General features: G+C 45.5%; 1 long non-coding RNA gene across 1 annotated transcript in view; it reads left to right on the top strand.

Annotated features, from left to right (window-relative positions):
- Positions 1–24,874, top strand: part of LOC144753502 (uncharacterized) — a 58,484-nt gene extending 33,610 nt beyond the window's left edge. The window contains exon 3 of the long non-coding RNA XR_013594391.1: positions 24,771–24,874. This is a non-coding gene — a long non-coding RNA (uncharacterized LOC144753502). The remainder of the gene's footprint in view (positions 1–24,770) is intronic.
- The last annotated feature ends 2,687 nt before the right edge of the window (positions 24,875–27,561 follow it).

Raw genomic sequence — 27,561 nt, 5'->3', positions numbered from 1 at the left:
GCGACCCTTCCTGCACATAAAAAATCTTTTTTTTAAAAAAAGACATTTTGTAACTTCCATTTGTGATGCATTAAGCAGTACACATAGAAGTGACAAAATGACATTTCAAGATTGTCTATGTGCAGGAAGGGGGACCTTCCTGCACATAAACAATCTTCCCCTGTTAAATGTAGCGCCAGCGCAGGGGAAACGCAGGGCTGCACCATATTCTTGTAAATATGGTGCAGCCTTGCGTTTCTGAAGTAGTAGAGTGTGTTGTTAAGCCAACGAGGCTGGTCTGGAGAAGCACAAACTCAAGGAGTGCTGGTCTGGAGAAGCACAAACTCAGGATTCAGAACATAACACAGTGGTTAGTATTAACAATAAAAATGTATTTCCACCCAAAGGAACCTTTTTAGAAGCATCAGGATACTGAAAGACTGAACAAAAAAAAAACATGTCACTAATTTGTAACTTGCAGTTTGCAAGCAGCTGTTTGATGACAGTTTTTTGGTCACTGTGCTAGATTACGATTGTCACTTATGAATTGCACTGTAACAAAAGAATCTCTCTGACAAAAGCAGTAACCCACTGACCCATATATATCAAATACAGTTTTTTAAAATGCATGCTACACTTCTTTACAGTAGGCATATTAACCCTCTGTGTTACATTAGTTCAGTCACAGCTGCCACTGGACAAAACTCTCATGTCTTTCCAGCAGGGAAATTAATCACTGTTTTTATCTTGACACTTTTATTATTCTTTGAAAACTGCTAATTAAACAAGATACTTTCCAGATACTTTCCAGTGCTTTTAAAACTGCTGCCTGCGGACCCCCTGGGAATGTGTCAGGGACCCCTGGGGGTCCGCGGACCACAGTTTGGGAAACTCTGATCTAGAGCAAAGGGATCGAAACGTCAACTTCTTCTAGTGTCTACGCAACTTAACACTGTGTATAAATGCTGTTGTGATTAGCACTTTGGCGATACTTCTAAATTGAAATACTAACTTGGAAGTAGCCAATTTTTGCTCTGCCTTTGCCTGTAATCATTACATGTTGTATGTTTCTTTCCCCCTGTAATTCCCTCCAAAGTACGGTACAGGATTGTGCCCTACCACTAACGGATGTTAGACTATTCTCTAAAAATTCGGTGATTTACTACAAAATAAAATCCTTGTCCGGCTGGACAGAGGAGTAATATAGCTACCTATTACGGCCTATATTTTATTATTTTCCTATATTTCTCAAGTGCTAAGGACCTTTGTTGTCTGTAATATATGAAATGAAAGAACCAGCAATAAATACCAGTGACTCTTAAAAATAAAATTAGACGATTCATATTTTAATGGCTAGCCATGTGGTTATTGCTTTTCTGAATTCTAGGTGATTGATTGATGTCCTCATTATGGCTGATAAGGTGCACCGAGATCTTCCAGAGAATACAGTTTGATAAGTTAGTAAAAATACGTCCAATTGGGATTTAATGAGGACCATGTCAAAGTACACCCCATTCAGCAAGCTAGAAAATTGTATGTTTGTATCGTAAAAATGCTCTCACCAGTATAGGTTTTTGAGTGAAAAGAGTTTTGTAAATGAAAAGATGCTTAAAGGTGAGGCCATTTTGGGTGAGAAATTCCTCTTTTGTAGATTCTGAGTTTGGATTGTAGGAAGATCGGTCTTGTCTCGCTGATCACTGGGTGAGAAATTTGAAAGAGATTTTTCATTACGACTGGTAGCCAGTGCAAGGTACAGAGGGCAGGAGTAAAGTGGTGGTGTCAGCTCTGATTTAGAACTAGTCTGGCTGGAATATTCTTGGTTTGTTATAGTCTTGAATGTGGTGTTATGACCAAATGTAATCTCTGCCCCTTTTATGGCTGCATCCACGGTTAGCCTCACCCTGAAGATCATCACTGGCCTCAAGGTCATTTTTGGTCCTGTTAGCATTGCCCCCAAGTCCAGACTAGTTAGCTACATCCCCATTGGTGTCATGGTGGCCTGCTTCATTGCCCACCTTCATGATTTCAGCCATGTATTTACAGAGAGACAAACCTGATTCAAAATTACGCTTTAATTCCTGCAAAAACCTATAATCCCATGGGAACAGTGCCCAGCTTGGTTGTGGCTTTTATGGATAGCTATGCTTGCCTTTGAGATCTTTTCAAGTAGATGTGGGTTTTCTTGACTCCGTGTTTCTGACCCTCCATTGCAATAGTGAATCAACAGAATTTCAGCATCGCTTCTCCACTGAAGAGGCTTCTTAGGGTTTTTATCTACAAAAGCAGAACAATGAAGTTTAGCAAGAATGATCAGGTGGAGCACAAGTGTTTAAACCTTGACACTCAACAATGATTTAGCCAAGCATGGAAGCAATCTCCCTCCACTGACTACCAGACTGTGAAAATAATAGAATTGAGTTACTTACTTGTTATATTTTAGAAAAAGAACAATGGGGTTGACCAAGGTTCAGCACCTCTATTTCAAAGTGTATAGATTAGTACATTGTCCGTGCAAACACATCCGGAGTTCGCCGCACTTTCACTCCACTGAGAGCCAGATACAACAGTTCATAGGGAGAAGGATGCTGCACAAGAATGAAGTCAATGAGCTTCCAATATATTCCAAAAGTATATCCTTTATTATTTTTTCATTTTAAAATAGAGACGTCAGCCAACGCAAATATAAATATTTCAAAATCCGATAGCCAAAGTCACGACCAACAATCCTCCGTAAACACCTCCGTAATTACCAGGAGGCTAGATCCCAACAGCACAAATCAAACGGGATAGTAAGCAATCCAGAGGCCAAAGTAGCGGCCAATAATCCTTGATAAGTATCGACGGTCTCTTTTGCGGTCCCGCATCCGGACTCTCAAAGCAAGAGACCGTGACTTTGGCTATCGGATTTTGAAATAATGATATTTGGTAATCCAACCTCCTGATGAATACGGAGGACCAGGGCGGATTTCAATACGTATTCATATTTGCTTGAAAGCCTGTGGCACTTTCACTTTCACATCTTGCTTACGAATTAAGCCCTGATGAAGTTCCAATCGGAACGAAACGTGTTGGCTGCTGTCTCCATTTTAAAATGAAAAAATAATAAAGGATATACTTTTGGAATATATTGGAAGCTCATTGACTTCATTCTGGTGCACCATCCTTCTCCCTACTTACTTGTTACATGCTGTGTTGCATGACTACCAATGCCGTCAAGACTCTCAGTCCTCATACTGCAGGACTAATAATGAGTTCTTGATGCTATTCATTATTCAGTTCTACATAGTTACATAGGTGCAACGCTTAAACTGGTAATCATATGAAGTAATGTAAATTTTAGCTCAACAGGGAGGCTTGCAATGGCAATTTACAGTAGCGACTTGTGCTCACATACGGAACTGCCCAAGAAATTTACACTATTGCTATCAGAATGGTGACCTTACCCAGAAGTGATAGTCACACCCATGTCAACATGAAAATCAGGGAGAGGGTCAGAAATGGGCGTAGGCACAGTGTTTTCATGTGAATCAACTTTCGACATTACATCTGATAGCTGCATAGCTGGAACATGGATCAATAAAAGCCTTTTTAACTTCCTGTGCAGGGAAGGAAGAGTGTTTCAAATTAATCTTAAACTGGTTGGTATATTCTTCCTCAAGCTCTTCTTTCTGCTTTAAAGATTCATTGCACCACTTAAGCTATTGAATTAACGCTTTGATTTCATTGATGTTTAGAGAGAGAATGTCTGGTTCATTAAAATTGGACTAAGTCTTGGAAGACACATATCCAACATTTAGGCAGTGGAGACAAACCTAATCATCAACAAATCCATGATCTCTTTTTTAAGACATACAGTTCTTCTTCACCGACCTAAATTCACATTCTTTGTCGAAACAGCTGACATTTTGAAGACTGGATTATCTTGGTCTGTACATCAGACATGACTGAATAAGCCATAGGGGTCACTGAAAGTGCCCTTTAGATTGAGGATTGCTTGGCCGGAAATCACAAAATCTCTGAGATTTGTTAAACTGGTTACTGATAAACCGAACTGTTTCTGATAAACAAAAAGGAAAAGCTCTGTTGGGTAATGGATTCTTGAGGTCACTAATAGGAAGGGTTGGTTAAACCAGCACTAACTGAAGACATTGAATTGCTAGCCTGATAAGATGCCCCAACATATAATGTTTTGGAATTGTCTTGGCACTGATTATTTGAGTTACTAATTCAAGAAAAAAAATCCTTAATGGCAGCACTTTGAGCATGACTATTCTGTCTTTCTGTGGCTAATAGGGTTTAAAAAATGTATTTTCATCCTGTAGTTCTATAGCTGACATCAAGTGAGGATCAGGATTACAAATGGAATGAAAACCTAACATAGAAGAGTCAGACAATCACAGACAATAATATTGAGCACGTAAATGTCTATTTTCTTCCATAAATTGGACTCTTAAGTCAAAGGATATTCTAGCAGGCCGTAAGGAACTGCACGGCTTTGGCAATGCCTACATAAATAGTCTTTCTGAATCTGATGCTAAACATCTTGACAAGACCGAGTAGGGTTGGGCTTGCAATGTCAAGGATCCATCAAGTTTGGTATAATCTGCAAGGGACACTGGCAGAGTTCAAAGCAGCCATTTTTCCTGTTAGTTTAAAGCTGAAAATTCTGGATATCTGCCATGAACGATGTTTGGGCGTAGGCAAACCAAAAAGTAGAGTGAAGAATTCTTACTGGTTGCCAGATTTAGATTTGGAAATCGAAATAAAAGTGAGAAATTGCATAGCTTGTGAAAATGCGGATAAAACTCACACCATTTTTAAGCCACTTTTACATCCCATAAGCAGTTCCAGTATGCCACGGGAGAGAATAGGCATTGATTTTTTTTTTTTTAACAGTTTTTATTGCAGACTTATGAAATACAGGGTTCAAGCAGTTAGTTATCGTTTCCCAGTTGTCAGCTTCCCGCAACCATCGCGACCCTTTGAACACAGCCTCTAGGCCCACAACCCGGAGGTCGGGCGGCGTTGCGCATCGTGTCCCAAATCACATTAATTCAGTGACAGTTGCAGCCGTTTCGCGTGGGATTTCCTCGTCCGCTTTTATTTTTCTCCCCTCTCGATCCCCACCCCCCCACATCTATATAACTTCCCAACTCCCCCCCTCTCCTGCCTCCCCATAGGTCACGCCCCCTACGCCTGAGCCCGCTGTTAGCCTGCCTTCATGAGTGTAGTCAGGAATCGAGCAGTGTCTAAGTGGTATTTGTATCCTGCGTGTGATCAGGGGCCGCGGCATCTTCGTTGGGAGTACCCTCTCTGTCTGGGGTTGCGCTGTCGCGGAGGGCCTGCACAAGCGCTTCCCATGCGGCTGCCGCCTCTAGCGCTTTGTCAGCCCCTGTTCGGCGAGCCTGCTGGTACCTGAGCGTGCTCTCACATGTCGCCCACTTCAGGAATTCAGTCACCCATCGCCTGTATGTGGGGCCTGTCTTCACTTTCCAGTTTCTCGTTATTTCTTGTTCAGCCAAGAGAAGCCCCATATCTATAAATTTACTGGTGATCTTATTATTTGGCGTGTGAGGGAACCAGTGCAGTATGCTAACGGCCTTATCATACTCTAAGCCTCTGTCTGTTATGTCGTTGAGTGACTCGCCAATCTCCTGCCAGTATGCTCGTATGTGTGAGCAGTCCCACAGCATGTGGCCCAATTCCACTCGCTCCGCAGTGCATCTGGGACATGCCGCGTCAGCCACTCCGAAATATTTCCCAATTTTACCAGGTGTTAAATAAGCTCTATGGAGGACATAAAAGTGTATTAGCTGGAAGCGTGCATTCCTAGTGCTTTTTCGCGCTCGCCGCACTATCTGTGTCCAAGTTGTGTCGGGGATTTCCCTATCAAGGTCCAATTCCCATTTGGCTTTCAATACTGACAGCGGCTGTAGGGTCTCTCGGAGCATCCTAGAGTAGAGGCATGTCACAGCTTTATAGGTGCCGGCCGCCATCATGGCATATTGGCAAGCCATAGATGTCATGGGTTTCGATAGCCCTTCCTTCCAATGTGCTTGCAGGGCTCTGGTTACCGCAGCATGCAACAAGTATCCCCCCCTCGGCAGGTCGAAACGATCTCGTAGCGCCTGATACGGAAGCAACACACCACCTTCATACAGGTCGCCAATCATTTGTATCCCTGCATCTTCCAAGATCTGTAGCCTCGACCAGTCTCCGCCGTGGGGGAGCGCCGTCACCATTCCCAGTGGTATCTCCGGCGCATATGGATGACTCACTCCCGCTCGGCGCTGTGACCGGTTCCAGCAAAGCCTGAACGTTTGTTCCTCCAGGGATAAGTCCCTGAGGGCGAGCCTTTGCTGCAGTGTGATGTAAGCCAGGACATGGCGTGGAGTACCCGCTTCTCTCTCTTGGTCCGGTCCCCGGAACACCCTCGCTACCTCTTGCATGAAGCTCTGTATTTGTGCTGCCAAATAGTAAAGCTCGAAATCAGGGACCGCTAGTCCCCCCTCATCCTTGGGGCGCGTGAGTGTAGCCAGCGCAATTCTACGTCTGCCCGCACCCCAGATAAACGATGTCACTTGCGATTTTAATTGCTTAAAAAGGGATCCGGGTACCCACACTGGGAGCGTCCGGAAGTAGCAGAGAAGGCGTGGCAGCACAATCATTTTTAACAGTGAAATGCGGCCCGTAACCGACAGCGGTAGGGTGGCCAGAAGGACATACTCCCCTTCAATGCTCGGATACAGCGGCCCACGTTGCTCTCCAGTATATCCGCCGCCGTGTGATACACGTGCACTCCAAGATATTTTAGGCAGGTGGGCTCCCACTTGAGCAATGGACAGTTGTCGGGCCGCGCCACTCCCTGCTTCAGAGGAAACAGGCAAGTCTTGGACCAATTGACTTTCAGCCCTGAGAGCCTGCCAAAGAGTGATAGAAGTCTCTCCGCACCTTCCAACGCCTCCTCTGCGTTTTCGAGAAAGAGGAGGAGGTCATCTGCGTAAAGCGAGATGAATTGGGTCCCCCTCCTGCTTGCTATGCCTCTATAGTGGATTCCGGTCCTGATTTCAGCTGCTTGGGGTTCTATTGCCAGGGCAAACAGCAGTGGGGATAGGGAGCACCCTTGTCGGGTGCCTCGTCTCACTGGGTATTGGTGCGATATGAGGGAGCCCACCCGCACTCTCGCCACCGCCGCTGCATATAGCACTCTCGTCCAGCAGATATAGCCGTCACCAATGCCAAATCGCTTCATGACCTTATACAGGTACTCCCACTCCAAACTATCGAATGCCTTCTCTATATCTACTGACAATACCAAAGGCATCCGGGTTTCTGGGAGTGGGTCATCCAGTAGGCGTATAAGTCTCAGAAAATTCATGGTAGTATTGCGCGTGGGGATAAATCCAGACTGGTCGCTATGGACCAGCCCAGTCATATACTGCAGCAGTCTGGTCGCCAGTATGGTGCTTAGGATTTTGTAATCGGTGGTCAACATAGATAATGGCCGATAAGAAGCCGGACTGCGGCTCACCCTCCCCGGTTTCAGCAATGGGATTACCAGAGCTTCACACATGGATCGGGGCAATCAGCCATTGATCTTGGCCTCATTGTACACTGTTTGGAGGCACGGTGCGATCAGGTCTAGATATTTACTGTAAAATTCTATGGGCAGGCCGTCTAGACCCGGGGTTTTATTACGGGCCATTTTTTTCACCGCACTCCTGATCTCCCCTACATCGACATCCTTACCCAAGGCATCGGCCTGCTCTTCGTCCAGTTGTGGTAGTTGGAGCCCCCCAAGAAAAATGTCAATATCACAGTCCCGGCCCTCCAAAGTGCTTCTATAAAGAGTTTCATAGTAGCTGTGGAAGCTGTTTAATATCTCCTTCTGGGTGTAGAGTGTATTACCTCCCTCCCCTTCCAGCGTTAGGATCGGGGGACTGCGCTTGTCAGGAGTAGCTAACCATGCTAGTAGGGTCCCAGCCTTGTCCCCTTCCACGTGCGCCCGGAGCAGGTAGGCCTTGTGGTCGAAGCTGCGGAGGCGCTCCACCTCGCCTGCAACTGCCTCCCTGGCTGCACCAACAGCCTCCTGGAGCTCCGGGTGACCCGGCCGCGCTAACTCCGCTTCGCGCAGCTGTTTCCCCGCCTTAGCAAGGTCGTCCAACAGGGTCCTGCATACCCCTGCAAATTTTCCTATGCATTGTCCTCGAATTACTACCTTGAAGGCATTCCACTCCATCGCTCTGGATGCGGTGGTACCCTCATTCTCAGCAAAATAATGCGTGATCCCTTCCTCGAGCGCCGCTCTGAATAGTGCATTGTCTAGCGCGTCCGGGCGTAGTTGCCAGGTAGGGACCTGCGATATCTCAGTCATCCAGTCCAACGTCATTAACAAGGGGTTATGGTCAGAGATCGTGCGGGTAAGGTACTCAGTACGCGCAATGGCCGGCATCACTAGTGAGGAGCACAAGATCGCGTCGAGTCGGACATGGAGGTCATGTAAACTAGAAAAATACGAGTAGTCCCGCGCAGTCGGATGTTGTGCTCGCCAAGCGTCCAGCAATTCCCACCTCCCCTGCCAGTCAAGCCTGCCCTTTACCAGTCGGTGCACCGGGGAATCTCTGAGCGGTGGGTGGGATCTATCCAAGTCAACATCCATCACCGAGTTCAAGTCCCCTCCCAGCATAATAGGGCCCGCTAAGTATGTCGCAAGCGCTCCAGAAAGTCTCGTTAAATAAGATAGTTGATCAGTGTTGGGTGCATATATGCTACATAAGACTATATCTCGGACTCTAAGTTTGCCCTCCACAGCCACGTACCGACCTTCAGGGTCTGTGATGTGCCTGACTACTTGAAATGGAGTGCCTGCCCTGATCCTGACTAGGGCGCCCGTGCATATGCGGAGTACGTGGTATGAAACAGCTGCAGCGCCACCCCCTCCTGCTTTGTCAGGTGTGTTTCCTGCAGGAACGCAATGTGGACACCTCTCCGAACTAGATAAGCATGAACCCTATGCCTTCGCGCCATAGTGTGCAGCCCCCTCACATTCCAGGTTATGCATTTCAATGTTCCTGAGCTAGCCATATCCCCACTTTGGCCAGCACAGTGCAGTTTCGGGCCCCAGCGCAGGCGGCAGATTTCACCCAGCAAAACTTCAGGAGGGCTCGCTCCCTCTTTTCATAGTCCCTACCCCGAACAAACCCAATCAAACCCCCTCGGAAAAGCATCCCCAACCGCCCTCATCTCCCTCCCCCCCGGAACAGGTCCCAATTTCGAAGTATCAGTTCCCATCCAAACTCCAAAAACAAACAATTCAACTGCTCCCTAAACCGCAGTCGACACCGCGGTAACCTTAAGGGCAGATACGGTGTGACTTGGGCCCGAAGGCGGTTACTACAGTCCCATCCCCCGCCCCGCAATCCCCTTAGAATTGCATGCAGTAATCCCCTTCTGGTTTGCTATACTTTATACGACATTAGGAAAAGGCCCCCCCAGTTACCACCAGAGGTCCCCTCGGCCAGCGTCCGTATCAGGGAGCCACAATTTCCTCCGATGTCTGCGGTGTTACTATCGGTCCCTTAGCGCTGTTAACATCGGAGAGGTCTGTTTCGGATCCCGTGGCGATGGCTTCCCGGTGGGAGCGGGCTGCATCATTTCCCGCCAGATCCACCACTGCCTGCAGCGCCGCCCTTCTCTCATCGTCTGTCTGAGACCCCGTGGGTTTTCGAGATCCTCGTCTGCGCCCGCGGAGCCTCTTGGACCTGCGCTCCGGCGGCCGGCGGCGCTCTTCTTCTTCCCTGACTTTCGCTCCATCCGTTCCTGCTTTATACGTTTCCCACCACGTCCAGGCGTCGGCTGACGTGGAGAAAAAGTGTGTTTTATCATCTACTACCACTCTGAGCTTGGCCGGAAAAAGTAGGGAGTATCGGATACCTTCGGCTCTTAGTTCTCGTTTGATGGACAAGAAAGAAGCACGCAGCTTCTGGGTCTCCATAGTGTAATCTGGTAACAGTGTCACGTTACAATTGTCCACTTGAAATGGGCCCGCATCCCTGGCCCTCTGGAGCAGCAGGTCTCTGTCCCTATAGTGCAGCAGCTTGATCACCACCGGTCGGGGGGGTAGGCCCGGCTTGGGAGGCCTGGCCGGTACCCGGTGCGCCCGCTCCAGAGTGAAGAAGGGAGAAAGCCCCTCAGGAGCCACCACCGATCGTAACCAATCGTCCAAGTAGCCAACCATATCTCCACCCTCCTTCTTTTCCGGCAGGCCCACCAGGCGGACGTTGTTGTGCCTGCTGCGATTTTCAGCATCCTCCGCCCGTCTTTCAAGCGCTTGTATCCTGTCCAGTGCGTCCGCCAACTTCACCTCCGCCGATTTATGAGCCGGGATCAGCTCTTGTAAAGCAGCTTCCGTGTCTTTGACTCTGTCCTTCAGTTTAGCATGGTCCGCACGCAGGATCCCCAGCCCTGTTGCCACCTGCGCAATGTTGTGCTGCAATGCTTCCTTCGTTGATGCTATTGCCTCCAGAATACGGTCTTGGAGTTGCTGCAGGTCTGTAGGGCCCGGCTCGATACTCTCCGGAGGTTCGGAGCTGGTAGCTCCCTCCTGTTTCCCCCTGATTTTCCCCATCATGCTTCTGCTCCAGCCGCTCGTGTCGTCTTTCAGCCCCAATTGGTCCGGGAAACCCCTCAAAGGGGGGAGTGCTCAGCGGGGATCCCCCCCGAGCCGGCGTCCCGCCAATCCGGAGCTGCAGCTCGGCAGCGGCTCACTCAGCGAATCCGCACATCAGGGTCAGGTAGCCGCGATGGTTTGATAGCTCCTCAGTGCTTAGCCTCCCCCGCACCTACTTCACAGACCGCACCATTCCCAGGGGCCAAGGACCCAGGGCTCCCTCCAGTAGTACACTGAGTCTCCCAGCTCGGTCTCCAGCGCCTCAATAGTCCACCAGACAGCGGCCGCGGTGCAGCACAGCAGGGCTCTCCATTCCTCCTTCTGCGCCCCTCCGCTCCCCTCGGTCAGCCATTTCCACCAGGGGCGTGCCTCAGCCTTCCAGTCGTCGCCGACCGCAGGTCCAGGGCCCGCCGTGGCGTGCAACCGCGTTTCAGCGTGGGACCCAGCCCTCACCAGTATAAGGTCGAAGTTGTGTTGCGTCCCCACCTCCGGCCTGCCTGCAGCGCAAATGCCCTTCTGTCGCGGCCCGCGTAGCCCGTGGTACCTGTTAGGGCCTGTCCGCTGTTTCCGCTGCTCCCATCGGGCGCGAAGCCACTGCAGATTTCCCCAGGGCAATGATCGTCAGGCAATCCCTATGTGCAGGCGCTCGTAGCCCTCCGTCCAAGTAGCCTGCTCTCGGGAACCGAGGCGCTTCCCACAGCTCAGTGCGGTCCGCACGTCTTCTCGTGCTCCGGGCGCTGGCGCTCCTTGTTCGGCCCTCAGCCTCTCGCTGCTACAGGCGCTGTGCGCTCCGCACCGCCGGCCCGGAGCTCCCCTCCACTTAGCCAGCCTTCGCTCCTCTTACGGACGCCTCCACTTCTGCGGGCGCACAGCGCTCTAGCCCTCGGACTCGAGGGTGCACCCAGCGGACAGGAAAGACGGGTCAGCCCTCGCACAGCCAGGCAAGCCGCAGTTATGAGGGGTCTCCACTAATCCACACGGCAGCGGCGGGCTCTGGTTTTTCCTTCAGTAGCTGGTCAGCGCTGCGGCCGCCATTTTGTAGGACTCCGTGTCTGCTAGCCTGCAGCCAGTGTGAGCCTCACCTTTGGGGCAAACGTCCACAATGCGTAGCGCTGACCCTGGGACGCCTCATATACACTCGTTGCACTCCCCAGCTCTGGTCTCTCGACGGGCCTCCACTGGTCGGCTCGTCAGCGCTCGCAATCTCCGGTCGCGGCCTACGCCGCCATTTTGGGTCGCTCAGGCTCCCGGCCAGCCAGCTCCTCTCTCGATCCCGTCCGCTGGCACAGAGGCTCCCAGATGGTTCTCGGGGTGCCGCCGCCCCTCCGACGAGGCTTAGCGCGGCGGCAGTGTCGTTAGCGTGGGAGAACGCCCCCGATTATAGGATGTTTGCGGGGATCGGGCGTGGAGCTCCGGGCTCACGCTGCCAGTCCCTCCGGCATCCAAGCCACGCCCCAGAATAGGCATTGATGTATTGGTTCCAGTGTGAGAAAATGGTGAACATAAATACTTGATTGTCATTGTTGACCATTTCTGTAAGTGGCCAGAGGAGGATATTGTAAACAAAGTGGATGTTGGAACCATAATAAAGTTTTTAGAAAAGGTATTTTTGAAAGAAGGATTACCTAAACATAACTATGTGACAACAATCCTCAATTTACATCATCGGCCTTCAAGAAATTCTTAGAAAAGAAGGGTATTGCATATAAAACCACTTCACTGTACCATCCTGCTAGTAATGGTGTTCTAGAACGGTTTAATTGCATAATTAAGAGTATGATACAAGTGGCCGATAACAATGAGCTCGATTAGAGGAGGGAGTTACTTGATAGTATTTGGGATTACAGAGTAACTTCATGTGAATCAACAGGATTTAGTCCTTTCGTGCTAATAAGGGATGGGGGGGGCACTCATTACCAAAGATATTGTAGGATGGATAGTTACGGCTAAGAAAGACTATTGGTTATCCGGTAAAGTGAAACAAAAATTTAGGAAAACACAGGATGTGTGCAAAAAATATTATGATGCCAAACATGGAAGTAGACCTGTGCACATTGAGGTCAGAGGCAGGGTTAGGGTTAAAAGAAAGGGTGTATTGAAGAAAGGTCAAAGCCGTTTTTCACATCCATTAATTGTAGAGAAAATATACTGTAACTTTGTTAAGCTAAATGATGGAAGAATTTGGTATCTCTCAGCTATTTCTTTGTGTAAAGAGGAGAAGAGGTCGCAACAACTATCTTTACAACATACACACAGACAGATTAAGCATTAGTTTAATTGGTTGATGGAGTATGCTGAGAGTGATAGTTTGTACTACAGGGATGTTGAACAGAGAGAAGATTCAGTGACACCTCAGCAAACACTTATACAACACCCTACTGGGTAGGAAAGGAATATTTTCTATGAGTTGACAGAGAGTGGTGAAAGTGAACAAAAGTTTGAGAATTTGTCCAACAAAGGTGGGGTAGAAGTAGAAGAATTCTTGATGGAGGGTTTAAATACGGAGGACAGTTTCCATAGAGGCGATAATCCACAAGCTGAGAATAGAGTGTGTAAATGTGGGTGTGTATTGAAAAAAACAAATAAATTGCGAGGTTTTATTTGTGATTAAAGAACATGCCATTTTAATCTATCTACTATTAGAAATAGGATTAAGATTGTTGTTTCTACAAACATGTGCAACTTTTACATTGGCATAGTATATAGTTTGAAGAAAAATGTGCAAGGTTGCATATTATGTCCTTGTATAGCCTAACTGTTTTAACATTCTGTATTGGAGGGTAAACTGAATTTTATTGAATTGTTTATTTATTTATGTAGCCATGCAAACAATTATTTATTGTGTTGTAGTAATTGTTCTTGTTTAAGAAAGTGGATGTGTAGCATGTTAAGGTGTTGTGCTCTGGCGAGCCTGTGAGGCACAATACAGCAATGCTCAGACCGATATCCCTACTTCCATTCATGGGAAAGCTCACTGAAAGACATGTAAACAAGCACCTTTCGAGCTATATCGAACGGGCCGGCAGTCTAGATCATTCACAATTTGGCTTTAGGCCGAAGCATAGTACTGAGTCGGCACTACTGTCAGTAACGGATGATCTACATATGCACCAGGACAGGGGTCATTCAGTAGTCCTGGTGCTATTAGATCTGTCAGCAGCGTTCAACACTATATCCCATAATATTCTGCTCGAACGACTTGCTAAAATCGGTCTTGTGAGTACAGCACTGGCCTGGCTGAGAAGTTTCCTATCTAACCGGATCCAATCAGTTAGCATGGGCACATTTCGTTCGGTGGAAACTGAGATTACCAAGGGGGTGCCACAGGGCTCTTGTTTGAGCCCAACTCTTTTTTAATATCTATGTGTCCCCCTTGGCTAAAATCCTGAGAGAGTTCGGTTTCATCCCAGTATCATACGCGGATGATACCCAGCTCCTGTTTCCTTTCAAAACCCTTACCGACGAAGTGAAAACTTCTTTCCGCAGTGGTATGAAGGTGGTGGCAAATTGGATGACCTCTAACTGCCTACAGTGCAACTTAGGTAAAACGGAGGTTATGCTCTTTGGGGAAGCAAAGATCCTGTGGACCCCGGACTGGTGGCCGCAAGACCTTGGCCCGGTCCCTGACCCTAAATTGGTTGTGAAGAATCTAGGAGTGCGCTTGGATTGTGAACTCTCTTTTAAGCAGCACTGTAACATCACTGTGGGTTCCTGCTTCCATGTCATCGGATTGTTGAGAAAGGTCTTTCCCCTGCTACCGGATTTCACCAGGAAAACCTTGGTGCAAGCTCTAATACTTAGTCGTTTTGACTATTGTAATGGCCTTTTGCTATCAGCCAATGAGGGAGTACTGGCCAAACTCCAGATGATTCAAAACACCGCTGCCAGGTTGGTACTAAATGCCCCCCCTAGAACACCGTTTAAACCTCTCTTGGATAAATTGCACTGGCTCTCAGTCCGTAACAGGGTAAAATTTAAGACCTGTTGTTTAATACATAAAAGCCTAAACGGACTAGGGCCTTTGCACTGGAGAGATGAATTTATTCCATACAACCCGGTTCGGTCCCTTAGGTCCAGCAACCAGCTTCTCCTGAGAGTGCCTGCTGTAAGAAATGCCAGACAAGGTGGTAAAGCTTTATCTGTAGTTGGTCCTACTTTATGGAATAAGCTCCCCCTTGAGCTGAGGCAATGTTCGGAACATCTGAGCATCAGAAAGAAGCTCAAAACTTTCCTTTTTCACAACTAATCTGCTACCTACTGACCGCTTGATCATGCTTCTGGTGTTATGGGCGCAGAGATACTCCGGCAGGAGTTGATTCAAGCGTGTTATAAACCCGCAAATAAATAAATAAATGCCATGAGCAATATGAGGTCACATGGTTCAAAAGTAGGACCTGGGCTGTGGTACACAGAATGACAGTTGCCAACTGGCAGTTTACAGCGGGTGTCTGAAAGTAAGTCTGTTCATGCCCAGATGCCGTGTCAGCATTTTAATTCTAATAAAGAACACTTCTACAAAACTACATTTGCGAAGCGGCTTCTTTTCAACAACCATCTCCAATTCGGAAAAGCAATAAAATGGCCGACACTGGTAAATAAACAGGAGAGTACCTGAAGAGTGCGAGAAAAGGCAAACAGAAGCTGATGTCTGAAGTAGGTTAAAAAAGGCAGACAATACGGAACTGGGAAGTCTGCAAGTGAAACCTATGAAGATAACATGAATACAAATAGCAGGTAGGTGAAAGAGTGCAACTATAGCTAAACTATAATAAGTGATAGTTTGTCTGCTCCTTGGATTGATCTCTCTGTGAGGTGAAAAAGATCTTATAAGAAGGGACGGAGCAGATTTATCTCACAGAGGGCATATTACCAACAAGTAGCGATAATTATCGCTAAATAGGCTTAGCGACGATTTTTTTATCGCTGGATATGTTAGCGGAGAAAACATGCTATTAGCAAAGTTTTTCTCCATTGTGCTAAAATATCCAGCGATAGCGGCGAAATGCATGAATATCGCTGAGAATACAGCGATATTCAAGCATTAGCGGCGAAGTGCTCTTAGCCATGTTATCCACCTCCCATTGGATAACATGGCTAAGAACTGGTCTGAGCAGGCGTTAGTTTTTAGCGATAGCGGGAATATTTCCATCGCTACGCATGCCTTGCTAATAGGCGATAGCGACGTTAGCGACTGCTTTCAGTCGCTAACAGGTTGGGTACGCCCACTTTGCATGTCATTAGCGATAAATATCGCTGACATGCAAAGCGGGCCCCAAACCGCTCGCTATCGCCTAAAAGCTGTCGCTAACATCAGTTAGCGACAGCTTGCTAATAGAGCGATAGAATTATCGCCGCTTAGCGGCGAAAACGGACGCTAAACCGGCGATAATTGCCTATCGCCACCCTTGGTAATATGCCCCAGAGTTCTTGAAGACACCCACCAGCTCCTATAGAGACATGCTGGGTGATTCTCTGTGCTAAAGGCACAAGCCTAACTGGCACTCTTGGAAACAATGAAATTATAACACTATTATAACACACACAAAGACAAGGAGAACAGTGGAAGGTACACAGAAACAGGAACTGGGCTCAGTGAAAAGCAGGATTGGATCAAGGGTCAGGTTCGGGACTGGAATATACAGAACTGTGAATACTGGGAAGCTACATACATTCTACGACAGGACAGGAATAAGTAGTCAGGACAAGACATTGGAATTCAAGACTAGGAATCTGCACTTGCAAGACAGGTCTAGATATTTGCAGTCAGAACTAGGAATCAGGCAAACACTGGAACCAAGTGGCAGGATAAACAGGAGACACGCAATATACACAAATAACTAATGATAACAGGAACATGGAATCAAACACTAATGAAACCAGAAATTAAAAGACAAGCTGGGATATTGTATCAGGATCAAAGGAAGTGCAAGGAGTCTCAGCAGTGAGGTCAGATGCAAGCTGATGCTCTCTAAGCTCCCCGGCAGAAATAACAGGAGGCTCAGGGAAGGAGTACAGGTACAAGGAGAAAGCCTGGTACAATGAATCAACCAGGAGCAAGGAATTAGTGAACCACCAATGAAGGGAAGGCTGAACTGGGACTTGGAAAGAGAAATACCAAGGAAACCAGCAGACACAATACAGGACACTGGAACACCAGGAACGGGTCACGGGTCATAGCCAAGAGTGTTTAAAGTCCAGAAGGCAAGTATGAAGAGATCAGAAAGGCCATAGGATCCAGGACTCAAGAGAGAGAATAGAGCACCATCACCAGGATGTGTCTCAGACAGGGTTTGAAGAAAGAAAGGATTACAGGGGACATGATGCATCAGGAAAGTGGTGCAAAAGCCTGGGCTGAAATGGCCTGTGGAGGTGAAAATGCAAAGTGATGGAAAGTGGTCTTTCCAATTTTAGTGTAACAGCTGAACCCCACAGGGCCCTTGTGAGCGCTACCTGATGGCAGGATGGTGTGACACAGGTTCGAAACTGACACTTGAAGATAAGGTTAACGATATGATGAAAGCACCTTCAACATCTGTAAGTCTATCAAGAACGTTTCCCTACCTAGGATATTTCCAGCAGGTACTAGCCTCTACTGCTTTAGTGCTGCCCAAACTAGAATATGCCAAAAGAATCTACTATGGACTTACTAAACACCTGATCAACAAATTCCAAGTCCAGAATGAAGCTGTAGGAAAAATACATTCCTACGCCTGAATTACTCGATAGCATTATGCTTTGCCCACAAGGCAATCCACAGCTCTGGACTTGTTTACTATAAATCAGATTAATACTCTATATCTACAAGTCAAGCATTAAAACATGAGCTGCACCATTACTGCTAACTAGAGTACGTTCAAAAGAACTGGTTTAGGCGGTAGCTCATTCTCTGTACAAACATGCAAACTGTGGAACACATTACCTAAGAAAATTAGAACAATCAACAATCATCTCAAATCCAGAAAAAACAATAAAAACAACCCTCCACCTCTCAAACAATTGGCATTACTTAAACCAATCTAGTAACACTCTGTATGAAGTACCAGCACTATAAAGGAAGGGGGTGCCACCTTGGATTGCATTGATCAAAAGTCTACTAATTTGTAGCTTTTTGAAAAGAACATATCTGGATGGGCCAAACTATTGGTGGATTTGCCATTTTCACCCACAATCATTAAATTGTTCATTCCGTGAACCATATAGACACCTTCAACAGCATAATTAAAACTCCAATTAGAAAAAAAAGCAAAAAACAGTATGACGCAGCCATCATTTCACTAATGTGCAACACTTATGCACATGTGCCATTAAGCTCACCCTCGCTTTCCAAGCACCTGCCAACCACATACACTACACCCAGCTTTTCAATTATAGATCCATGTGGCTCTAACTGCACACCCCTTTTAAACATGTAGCCAAAGGATCACAGGAACTCAATGAAAGTCAGAGCACTTTAATGACCTCCTGGAAAACAAGAAGTTTATACTTACTCAATACAATCTGAAAGTGCTCTAGGCCTTGCCAAGGGAGATGGAAAGTGGTGTTGTCTAAATAACTCTACAATCTGATATAGTACAACAATCACGTTGGGAATCACTACGAGCAAGTGGCTCTCCGGTTACTATTCCAGCATATTTAGAGTGTAGGCCTGTAATTTAGGAAGTAACTACCCCCTGACAGTCATTACTGCAAGTCTACAACCTACAACTTCTAAATGTGAATTAATTTGTTTAATGGTGTATAAGTATATTTCCACGGCTGTTCGGCCTCGGAATATTGTTGGAAAATGATTACCTTGTATATTGAACATATTATCATGCCTAGGACTTAAGACTCTTCTATGTGGAAATTTGATATGATCCTGTTTAATTCTAGAAATTGAAGTTGATACTTATATGGACATTGTATATAGATGTCTTCTCTATGTTTGATATTAATTTGACTAAAATGTTATGATTTGGTATCATAGCTCCCAGTGATCAAATTGCTTCAAGAGATTGACTTTGAGCCACTTGTAACCGTTATTGCTATGGACTTATCATTAATTGTTTGTATTTTGTTTGATGAAACGTTTTTATGATGCTTTCTTTTATGGCTGGCATGTCTCCACTGGCATGTCTCCACTGGCAGCAAAAGGTTTCCAGAAACGTCTTCGAGAAGCGGTAGGACCATTTCACATTCTGAGATTTGTCTCTCCCACCCCTCGCCTTCAAGTTCTCAGCGTCCTCTTGACATACTAACAGGCACACATTCGGCACCTTGCACCTTTGATCAGCTTGTTCTTTTTTGTTTGCGCTGACAGTTTCTTTGATATACCCCTTATGAGTCGGAATGCTATCGTTTCTTCCAGTTCCTTCATTTTTGCTGGTGGTTTGAAGTGCACTTGGAGTGGCCGACGTCTGAGCCTGTGCCTGTTGAGTGGCACTTTCATCTGTTCACGTTGGATATGTAACTGCTGCGTCATACAGCTGTGCAGTGCTTCAGGTCTGAACTGTCTCCTGATAGTTTCCCATGTGGACTTAAGCTCTCTCTAAACCTCATCAGAATGGCGGAGTAAATTCAGGTGTGAGCATCCCTCATCAGCAAGAATGAGCAGATCACAGGTGATTTAGGGGCCAGATGTAGGTCGGCAAATACCGGTCGGTAACGGATTTGCAAATAGAGATGTAGGGGGCATTTTATTTACAGAATCGGTATATTTACCGATTCGGTAAATTTACAGAATCGGTAAAATACCAAATCGGTAAATTTACCGATTCTGTAAATCAATATGTAGGTGGCACTGTAATCAGTGCCACAGGCCCTTACCGAATCGTTATTTACCATGGAATACTATTCCATGGTAAATAACGAATTCCAGTGTACATGCACATCTGTGCATGTACACCTGTGCCATGTGGCACACAGACATGCCCTAAGGGCATGTATGTGTGTCACATGGCACACAAGCCAGAAACAGGGGTGCAACAGGGTGTCAAAGTGACACCCTGTCCCCCTTGTAAAATCGGTAATTTTACAGATTCGGTGATTACCGAATCGGTATTTGCTATTGAATCCTATGGGCTTCAAGGCCCATAGGAATCAATGGCAAATACTGATTCGGTAATTACCGAATCAGTAATTACCGAATCTTACCGATTCGGTATTTTTACCGAATTTTTTACCTACATAGCAATAATCCGAATAGTAAATACCGAATCGGTAAAATTTGGTATTTACCATTCAGTAATTTGCTATTACCTACATCTAGGATCTTGTATCTTGCAACCTCACACCTGCTAATTTCTGTTTTTTTCTTCTTTGAGAGGGTAAGTTGGAGATTGATGGACATGGAATGGGAGCTGCTGTCTTTGCCAGGCATGTCAGAAATTATTGCAGGGCCAGTAAGCCACGGTCAAAGATTTCATGCGGAGATCCATATAGAATGAGCACCTGGTTCTAAATTAAAAGAATAACAATGTGCTCCAAGGGAATGAGAAACAGCAATGCTAGCTACCTCATCATCAATAAACCAGTAGGCTTGCTTCATGCTCTATAAATACATTTTGCATTATAAAAGAGGGGCTCTGAAAAAATATGGGGCTGGGAAATAATGCCCTCTCTGAACCTCTTCTTATAGGCCCTGGTCACTGCTTGGGCCTTCCAAGTATGTGCCAATGGAGGCACTTTGTGATATCAGTATGTGCTGTGGTGCATCCATTCCAACCAGGGCTGGCTGTAGAGGATCATAGCATGAATGCATCTGTAGTGGTCTAGTGGTATTGCTTGTGCTGATTGATTCTGTCCTTTGTCGGTTCTTGTGTTTGCCTATCTGTTTCAATCAATTTTCCATTGCTTGTATGATATCATTATGTGCTGTGGTGCACCCTCTCAGGGCAGGCTGTAGAGGATCGTACCATGAATTCATCTGTAGTGGGTTAGTGGCATTGCTTGTGGTTCTGTCCTTTGTCGGCTCTTGTGTTTGCCTATCTGTTTCAATCAATTTTCCATTGCTTGTATGATATCATTATGTGCTGTGGTGCACCCTCTCAATGCAGGCTGTAGAGGATCATAGCATGAATGCATCTGTAGTGGGCTAGTGGTATCGTTGCTTGTGCTGATTACTTCTGTCCTTTGTCGGCTCTTGTGTTTGCCTATCCCTATCAATCAATTTTCTATTGCGTGTATGATATCATTATGTGCTGTGGTGCCACCTCCCATCTAGGGCTGGCTGTAGCGGATCATAGCATGAATGCATCTATAGTGGGCTAGTGGTACAATTGCTCGTACTGGCAACTTCTGTCCTTTGTCGGCTCTTGTGTTTGCCTATCCCTTTCAATCAATTTTCCATGACATGTATGTTTTGGAGATGGATTGCGCATTCAGTATTTGGCATGCTTTATTATGCAGTGGAGTGTCATAGATGTACGGTATGAACTGCTAATGCATGGATGTGTGATGAGCTGCAGATGCACACTGCATAGCACTTTGTATTGCAGTTGGTGGTGTGCTGTTCTTGGCTGGTGCTCTCTTCTGTTGGCTGTGTGTTTTATTATCAATCCTATTTTGTCTGGAGGACTTGTCTCTGGGTTAAACACTGAGTAGTGGTCTCGTGCGTAGCTCCCTCCTTGTTGGATAGATCCTCAGCTGGCCTCATTCTGTTGAGTTTCAGTCCCCCGTATCATGATGTGCACGTTGTGTGCTGAGAGATCTTTGTGTTGGTGGTGCTGAGTGTTTGAGGGTTCCATTGGCATGTCAGGTCCTCCCACCCATCTTGTCTGAGTCATCAATTGCCATGGTGGAGAGTTCTGGGTGTGGGTACGAATCATTGCATGCTTGTCACAAGCGACGATGATTGTTTGCGACAGGTGGGACTTATATACGCTGTGTGGTAATCTATAGGATGAGAGATTTGGTAGTGCTGAAGTTTACCCTGCTCGTATAAAGAAGGCTCTAGATTCATTGTCCAAATTTCCAGTTCCTGCTACTTGTGACTGTACTAAATGGACATGTCACTGGAGTAGAGGTAATATAAAGGATGCCACTGACATGGTTGTCATACTGCTACTAACATTGGCCTATATAATTGCGCTGCCGCTGAAGTTAGATGCCACATGTACCCTGGGGGTGGTTGTTCTGAACAAAAAAAACATTTCTGTGTATCTTTGGTGCATAAGTTGGCTCTGATAGATCCCCCACATCTTCTTCCACAGTGGTCCAGTGCTATCTCCGCTTCCCTGAAGTATGTTGAAGAACATGGGTATGACTTTCCCCTTTCTAGGATGCCTAGAGCTGCGCCCCGACTTCCATTTCTCCTTGTCATCTAGAGGACTCTAAAGATAGTTAAATATGCAGGCTAGTCTCCAACGAAACCAGAATCAGCATACACTGATCCAGCAAAAGAATGATCAATTTATAAATATAGATAACGTTAATATTCTATGCAGTTATTTTCACACAAATTGGAAAACTTAAAAAGGGTTTTGTAAGGAATTTATTTGCTTAATGCACTTTTGTAAATGTTTTTAATTTCTTTACCTTTCGTGTGTCGCTTCTTGCCCCTCTTCTTCAGCGTGCTGACAAGACATAGGGAAGAGCAGCATTTATGCATCGCTAGGACAGCTATACATAGCATGTCTTCTTTTGGGGCTGCAGTTCTGGAGGGGAGGACTAAGCTAAGATGGCCTGTGTTAGGGGTTGTTTCAGTTTTATTTCTAACCAGCAGGTGGCTTTGTTTGAGGCAAAATTATAAACAACCTGGAAAATATTCCATGATAGTGTAAAAAATCGTTGGGACCGCCCGCTTATAGGGTCAAGAAAATTAATTACGCACAAAATCCAAATGCTGATGTTTTATGCACAGTAGCTCTTTAAAAGTGTTAACAAGACGGTCACATGAAGACTGGCTGATTTTTTTTTAAAAAAAGAGAGGAGTAATTATGTGTTTATTTGCTAAGCACCCATAACAAAACACTACAAGCAATCTAAAAAAAGAACACATGTAATGCAGAAACCTGAAAGTGCACAGGCAAAATGGCTAAACAGAGAGGAGAACAGGCATTGGTAAAGGCATTAGGTTTCGCCTATGTGATTAATGATAAGCAGTTTTTTGTTGTAAGTGTTGGTAAATAGTAAAAAAAAAAAAAAAAAAGCAGCCACCATATGTGTGAATTCGCTGCATTAAAAATGGAGGGCTGAACAAACAGGAAGTGCAGCGCAGCTGAGGTGCACATTGGAAAACTAGAACGCTGACCTTTGTCGGCATCATGGATATGGTGTTGAGACCAGTCGAGGTAGTACAAATTACAGTGGAATAAATAAGTGGGAGGGGGAAGTAGAATTGAGCAAGACAACGAGTGCCGTGTTTACAGTGGTAGAATCACTAAGCAGGAGCATAGCTTCCATTGGTGCACCAGGTGTACATTGGTTATATGATGTTACAACGCATTCCGTTGCAACGCATGCCTTTTCCACGCATGCGTTACAACGGAATGCCATTACCACGCATATGGTTTACCACGAAAATGCCTTTACCATGCATAGTTTAACAACGTTTTTTGTTGTTTAACTATGCATGATATCGGCATTTTCATGTTAAACTGACTGCATGATTGATTATGTAGTTCAAATCTATATATATTTAGCCTAACCAAATAAATTATTATAATTAAAAAATATACTTATGTTGAACGTCTTTTCCTTTCCCCTTTTTCTTTTGCTGAATATATTTCTTTCTCTCGCAAACCCCTTTCAATTCCCACTCCCATTCATAAATTCACTGTCAAACTCCTCCTATCTGCGAATATTACCGATTTCCTCTCGTCCACTATCTGGCATAATAAATATCTTTTAATTCGAGGTAAACCCATTTATTGGATTTCTTGGAGGTCCAAGGGATTAATTTGGATTTCTCAGCTTTTTTCACAATCAACCTGCTTGCCTTTTCACGCTTTGCGTTCCACCTTTAAGTTACCGTCCACCTTTGCTCCCAAGTATCTACTCCTTAAAGCAGCGGTCATGGAGGCTTATACAAAACTCTTGTTGATACCCCCCTCTTCTACCTCACCGGACCTCACTCCTCAACCTCCCTCCATCCAACTTCACTCTATTTTGCAAACCCTTCCTAAAGCTTCTACTATTTACAAATACCTTCATGCTCATACACTCCCCAGACCCAAATCCACGGTAGAGGAGCACTGGGAAAATGACTTTTCTACATTATGGCCAATTTCCATGTGGGACAAGATTTGGACAAAAGTTCGTAAAACTTCTAGGTCGGCCTCCCTATCTCAGTCTCTGTTTTTCGTATATAACAGATTACTCCTTACTCCATTTACCCTTCACAAACAATTCCCTACCACACCTGATTTATGCTGGTCTTGTTCCTCCTCCAACGCCACTCTTTTTCATATGTTGTTCCTTTGCAAAGATGTCCATACCTTTTGGTTGCAGGTTTGGGCACAAATCAATGTTATTTTCCACACTTGTATCCCTTTCTCCCCCTCACATGTCTTTTTGGGCAGTCTTTCTCCTTGCTGGGAGGAGACTAACCTCTATGTTCGTGTTGTTGATTTACTATTGGCTGTTGCATTCCAACAAATAACTATTCATTGGAAATCTTCTTCTACTATTACCTTCAAAGCATGGTGGTACAACGTTTGTCATAATCATAGACTTGATACTGCTTTTGTTTTTCCTGCCCAGTTGGCAGCTAAGCGTGCAGATTTATGGCTTCCTGTTACGATGTATTTAGATAATTGTACAACTCGTTCCTATCGCCCACGACCTGCCCAGCAGGATGTTTCCAAACCCCCCTGATACCCTTTTGTTTCATTCCTCTTTCTATATTAACATGATTACTTGCATAATTTCATTTGCATTCATTTTTATTCTATATTTGCTGTACCCTCTTTGTCGATTCTATTGCCCATGATACGTTTACTGTTGTTATTTCCATTTTTACAATGCATTTTGCTTTTTCCTCCCTGATACTTCTTCCCCTCCTCCCTTTCCGTTTTTCCCCATAATTTCTTTGCTGTATTATGTATTCATGCCTTTTATTATAACCAATAAACTTTTATTGAACTTAAAAAAAAAATATATACTTACATTTTCTTTCGACGGTATTCTCCTTCTAACTCTTTAGGTGGTCCTTTCTCTATTTTTGATGCAGTACGTAGACGCACGTACGTAATCACGTCTGTTAGGGAGGCTCTTTCCATGGCAGAGGCACAGAAGAGCGTGTTGTAGGTAAGTTTTCTTTTTTAAACCCACTCGTTTGGTTTTTTTTTTGGGGGGGGAGACCCCCCAGCCCCTCCTTTTGTTTTTGGACCTTTAACTCACATTCCTTTACTACGTATTTCATAGTAAAGGAATGCGTGGTAAGGGTTATAGTGGTAACCACGCATGCGTTGTAAAGCATGCGTGGTTAGTGCATTCGTGGAAACGGCTTCGTTGTAGAGGCTGTTTCCCGTGTACATTAAACCAGAGATGAATTTTGCCATTGTTCCTGTGCCTCTCTAACAGTTTACAGAACCCACATTTTCTCAAAAAAATCAGGAAATTATTCATTTCAGTATTTGCGAAAATAAGATTTGTCCTTGAAATTTATTTTGTGCCCACATCCTTTACATTTAGGCAGAGCGCGAGGCACTTGTGTATATGGTGTGTGCCTCATACCCTAGCCGATTGGAATATTGGCTTTGCATCCATGTGATTTACCTCTGTCTGAGCTGTAGAGTGTGTAGTTGAAATGTGCATGTCTTCTGGAGCCCATGCATGTGTTCTTTGTGCGCTACAATATTTGTTGAACACTGAGGCGCCTCTCAACTGACTGCCTCTCCTTCACATCTGCTCTCGGAAGGAAGGAGATTATTTCCTCAACGTTGCATCACTTCATGGCGTCACTGCGTGTGCAGAGATGGCATAACAACTAGAATGCTGACCTAGGCTTCAACTCGCATTGACACGCACATTGAGGTAACCCTTTGCAGTGAAGCGCACATTAACATCAGAGAAACGTGTTTCTGCTTTTGATAAAGATTTCTTTTTTAGGTCTCGCCTAAGCTATCGCGTAAGTGATGCTTTGGCGAGATATTAAGTATGGGACTTTCAAAAGTGCTCCCAAAAGCTGCAGACGGATCGGGTACAGTGCATGTGCGCCAGGCGCGCGCACCATTTGTCAGCCTGCAGCCTTTGGGAGCACTTTTGCGGCCGCTTTGATGTTCTCAGTGAGCCGCGCGGCCACTGAGAACATCAAAGCGGCCGCGAAAGTGATCACCATTTGCCTCTCATCATAATTTCATACTCAGACAATTGCCATAAATTCAGGGTTTGTGCGTGTCAATCTGTCATTGAAAGATGACGAACATTATGTTGCCTTCTACCAATTCTGGGGGTGCCCCAGTGGTAAGTCAATCTCGTACTCATCCTATCGTACTCATCCTATCACTCAAGAGGTTAGTAGGCACAATGACAACTTCTTTAGTGGTTCGATATCTTTAATTGCTCGTTTCGTCCGATTTGTAAAACTGAGCGGGAGGGGGCTACCTTCCCTGTCCTCTTGTTTACTTGTTCCAGACTGTCGTTTTTGACTGTCATTTTTTCCAAGTTCGCCTGACTTCACATTCCTGGATTACAGTCGCCGAAACAAAGTGGCCAGCGCACTTTCCTGAAGCAAATCCTTCTCAACACTGTGCCGCTGATGTTGTTTCAAAGGAGCGTTTAAGAATGAACCAACTGGGAGCTGGCTTGGATTCGTCTTTTTGTTCCCCAATACGGAAGATGGGCTGCAGCACATATCTTCGGATCGATGGTTTTTGACTTGCGACCTAGATTCTTATTCAATAATTTAGATAACTATATTTTTCTTTCGTTTAAGAAACTTTTAAAACCTTTGTGGTTCCTCTGTAAATAAATAACGCAAATGGACGTGCTTTCTTATTATTAGCTTTGGCTATCTCCCTGTCTACTTAAACATTTTGAAAGGTGTGCGCTAATCAAGGTTGTTGGCATTAATAATAATATTGCGCTCTGCATGGTCGCCTGAACGTTGCGAGATGCTACATTGAGCTTTATGCTCTGGAACCACTGCTCATGTCAGATGCACCGCAGGCTCACACAGCGCCTGTGGCGTTTAGATGCACTGCAGGGTCACTCAGCGCCTGCGCTGCTTAGATGCACCGCAGAGATGCACTGTGGGCTGTTCATAGAGTATGTTGTTCAAGCAGTTAGCTTTCATACCCCCTAAGCAAAGTGCGGTGCCCTGCTCTCTCTTAATTCTAGTTATAATGATTTGCACCTTTGCTCTATACTTTTTACGTGAAAAAATGTCTTGAATTTACAAAATGCAGTAAGAGCACGCCATCCTCCAACCCTGTCAGATAAATAGTTAGTAAAAGCCCCTGTCCCGCATGTTTCACAAGTGTGCCAACTTCCTCATAGTGAATGTTTTCAGTTTGCACATTCACACGCTCTCGGGTGTGCTACAATGTACCACGACAGGGCCCATAAACTCCGGCAGCCACTTAGAACAGAAGTGAGTCCTTCTTTTGCAGAAGTTGTATGAGATGTTTTTTTAAAAATACGTTTTACTACGTGCTTCGGCAGACCAGCCGTCGTCTTCAGCAACGCCCGGGGTCGCGTTTTTGAAACAACTTCCTCTGGGCCTGCTTTGGCCGGATGTTTTGCAAGAACTGGTCCTCAAGAGGTTTAAAAGGCAACCGGGTTTGTTTAGAACCTAAGGCATTGGTAGGAGCACAGGGACATTAAAAATAATGCGGGTGTGACTCCGAGTGTGCAGGTACAACATAACACTGCACTTCGCGGAAAGCCCAAATCAATTCTTTTCAGAGCTGTCACTCACGTTCGAAAAGCTGCTAAAAATATATACATCTTGGACACACAGACCTTTACGTGTGAGGTTTGGTTAACAGGTA

Source organism: Lissotriton helveticus, chromosome 5_1, assembly GCF_964261635.1.
Source record: "Lissotriton helveticus chromosome 5_1, aLisHel1.1, whole genome shotgun sequence".
Classification (NCBI taxonomy): domain Eukaryota; kingdom Metazoa; phylum Chordata; class Amphibia; order Caudata; family Salamandridae; genus Lissotriton; species Lissotriton helveticus.
Note: the sequence above shows the minus strand (reverse complement) of the source record. Positions and strands in the feature narration are given on the sequence as shown.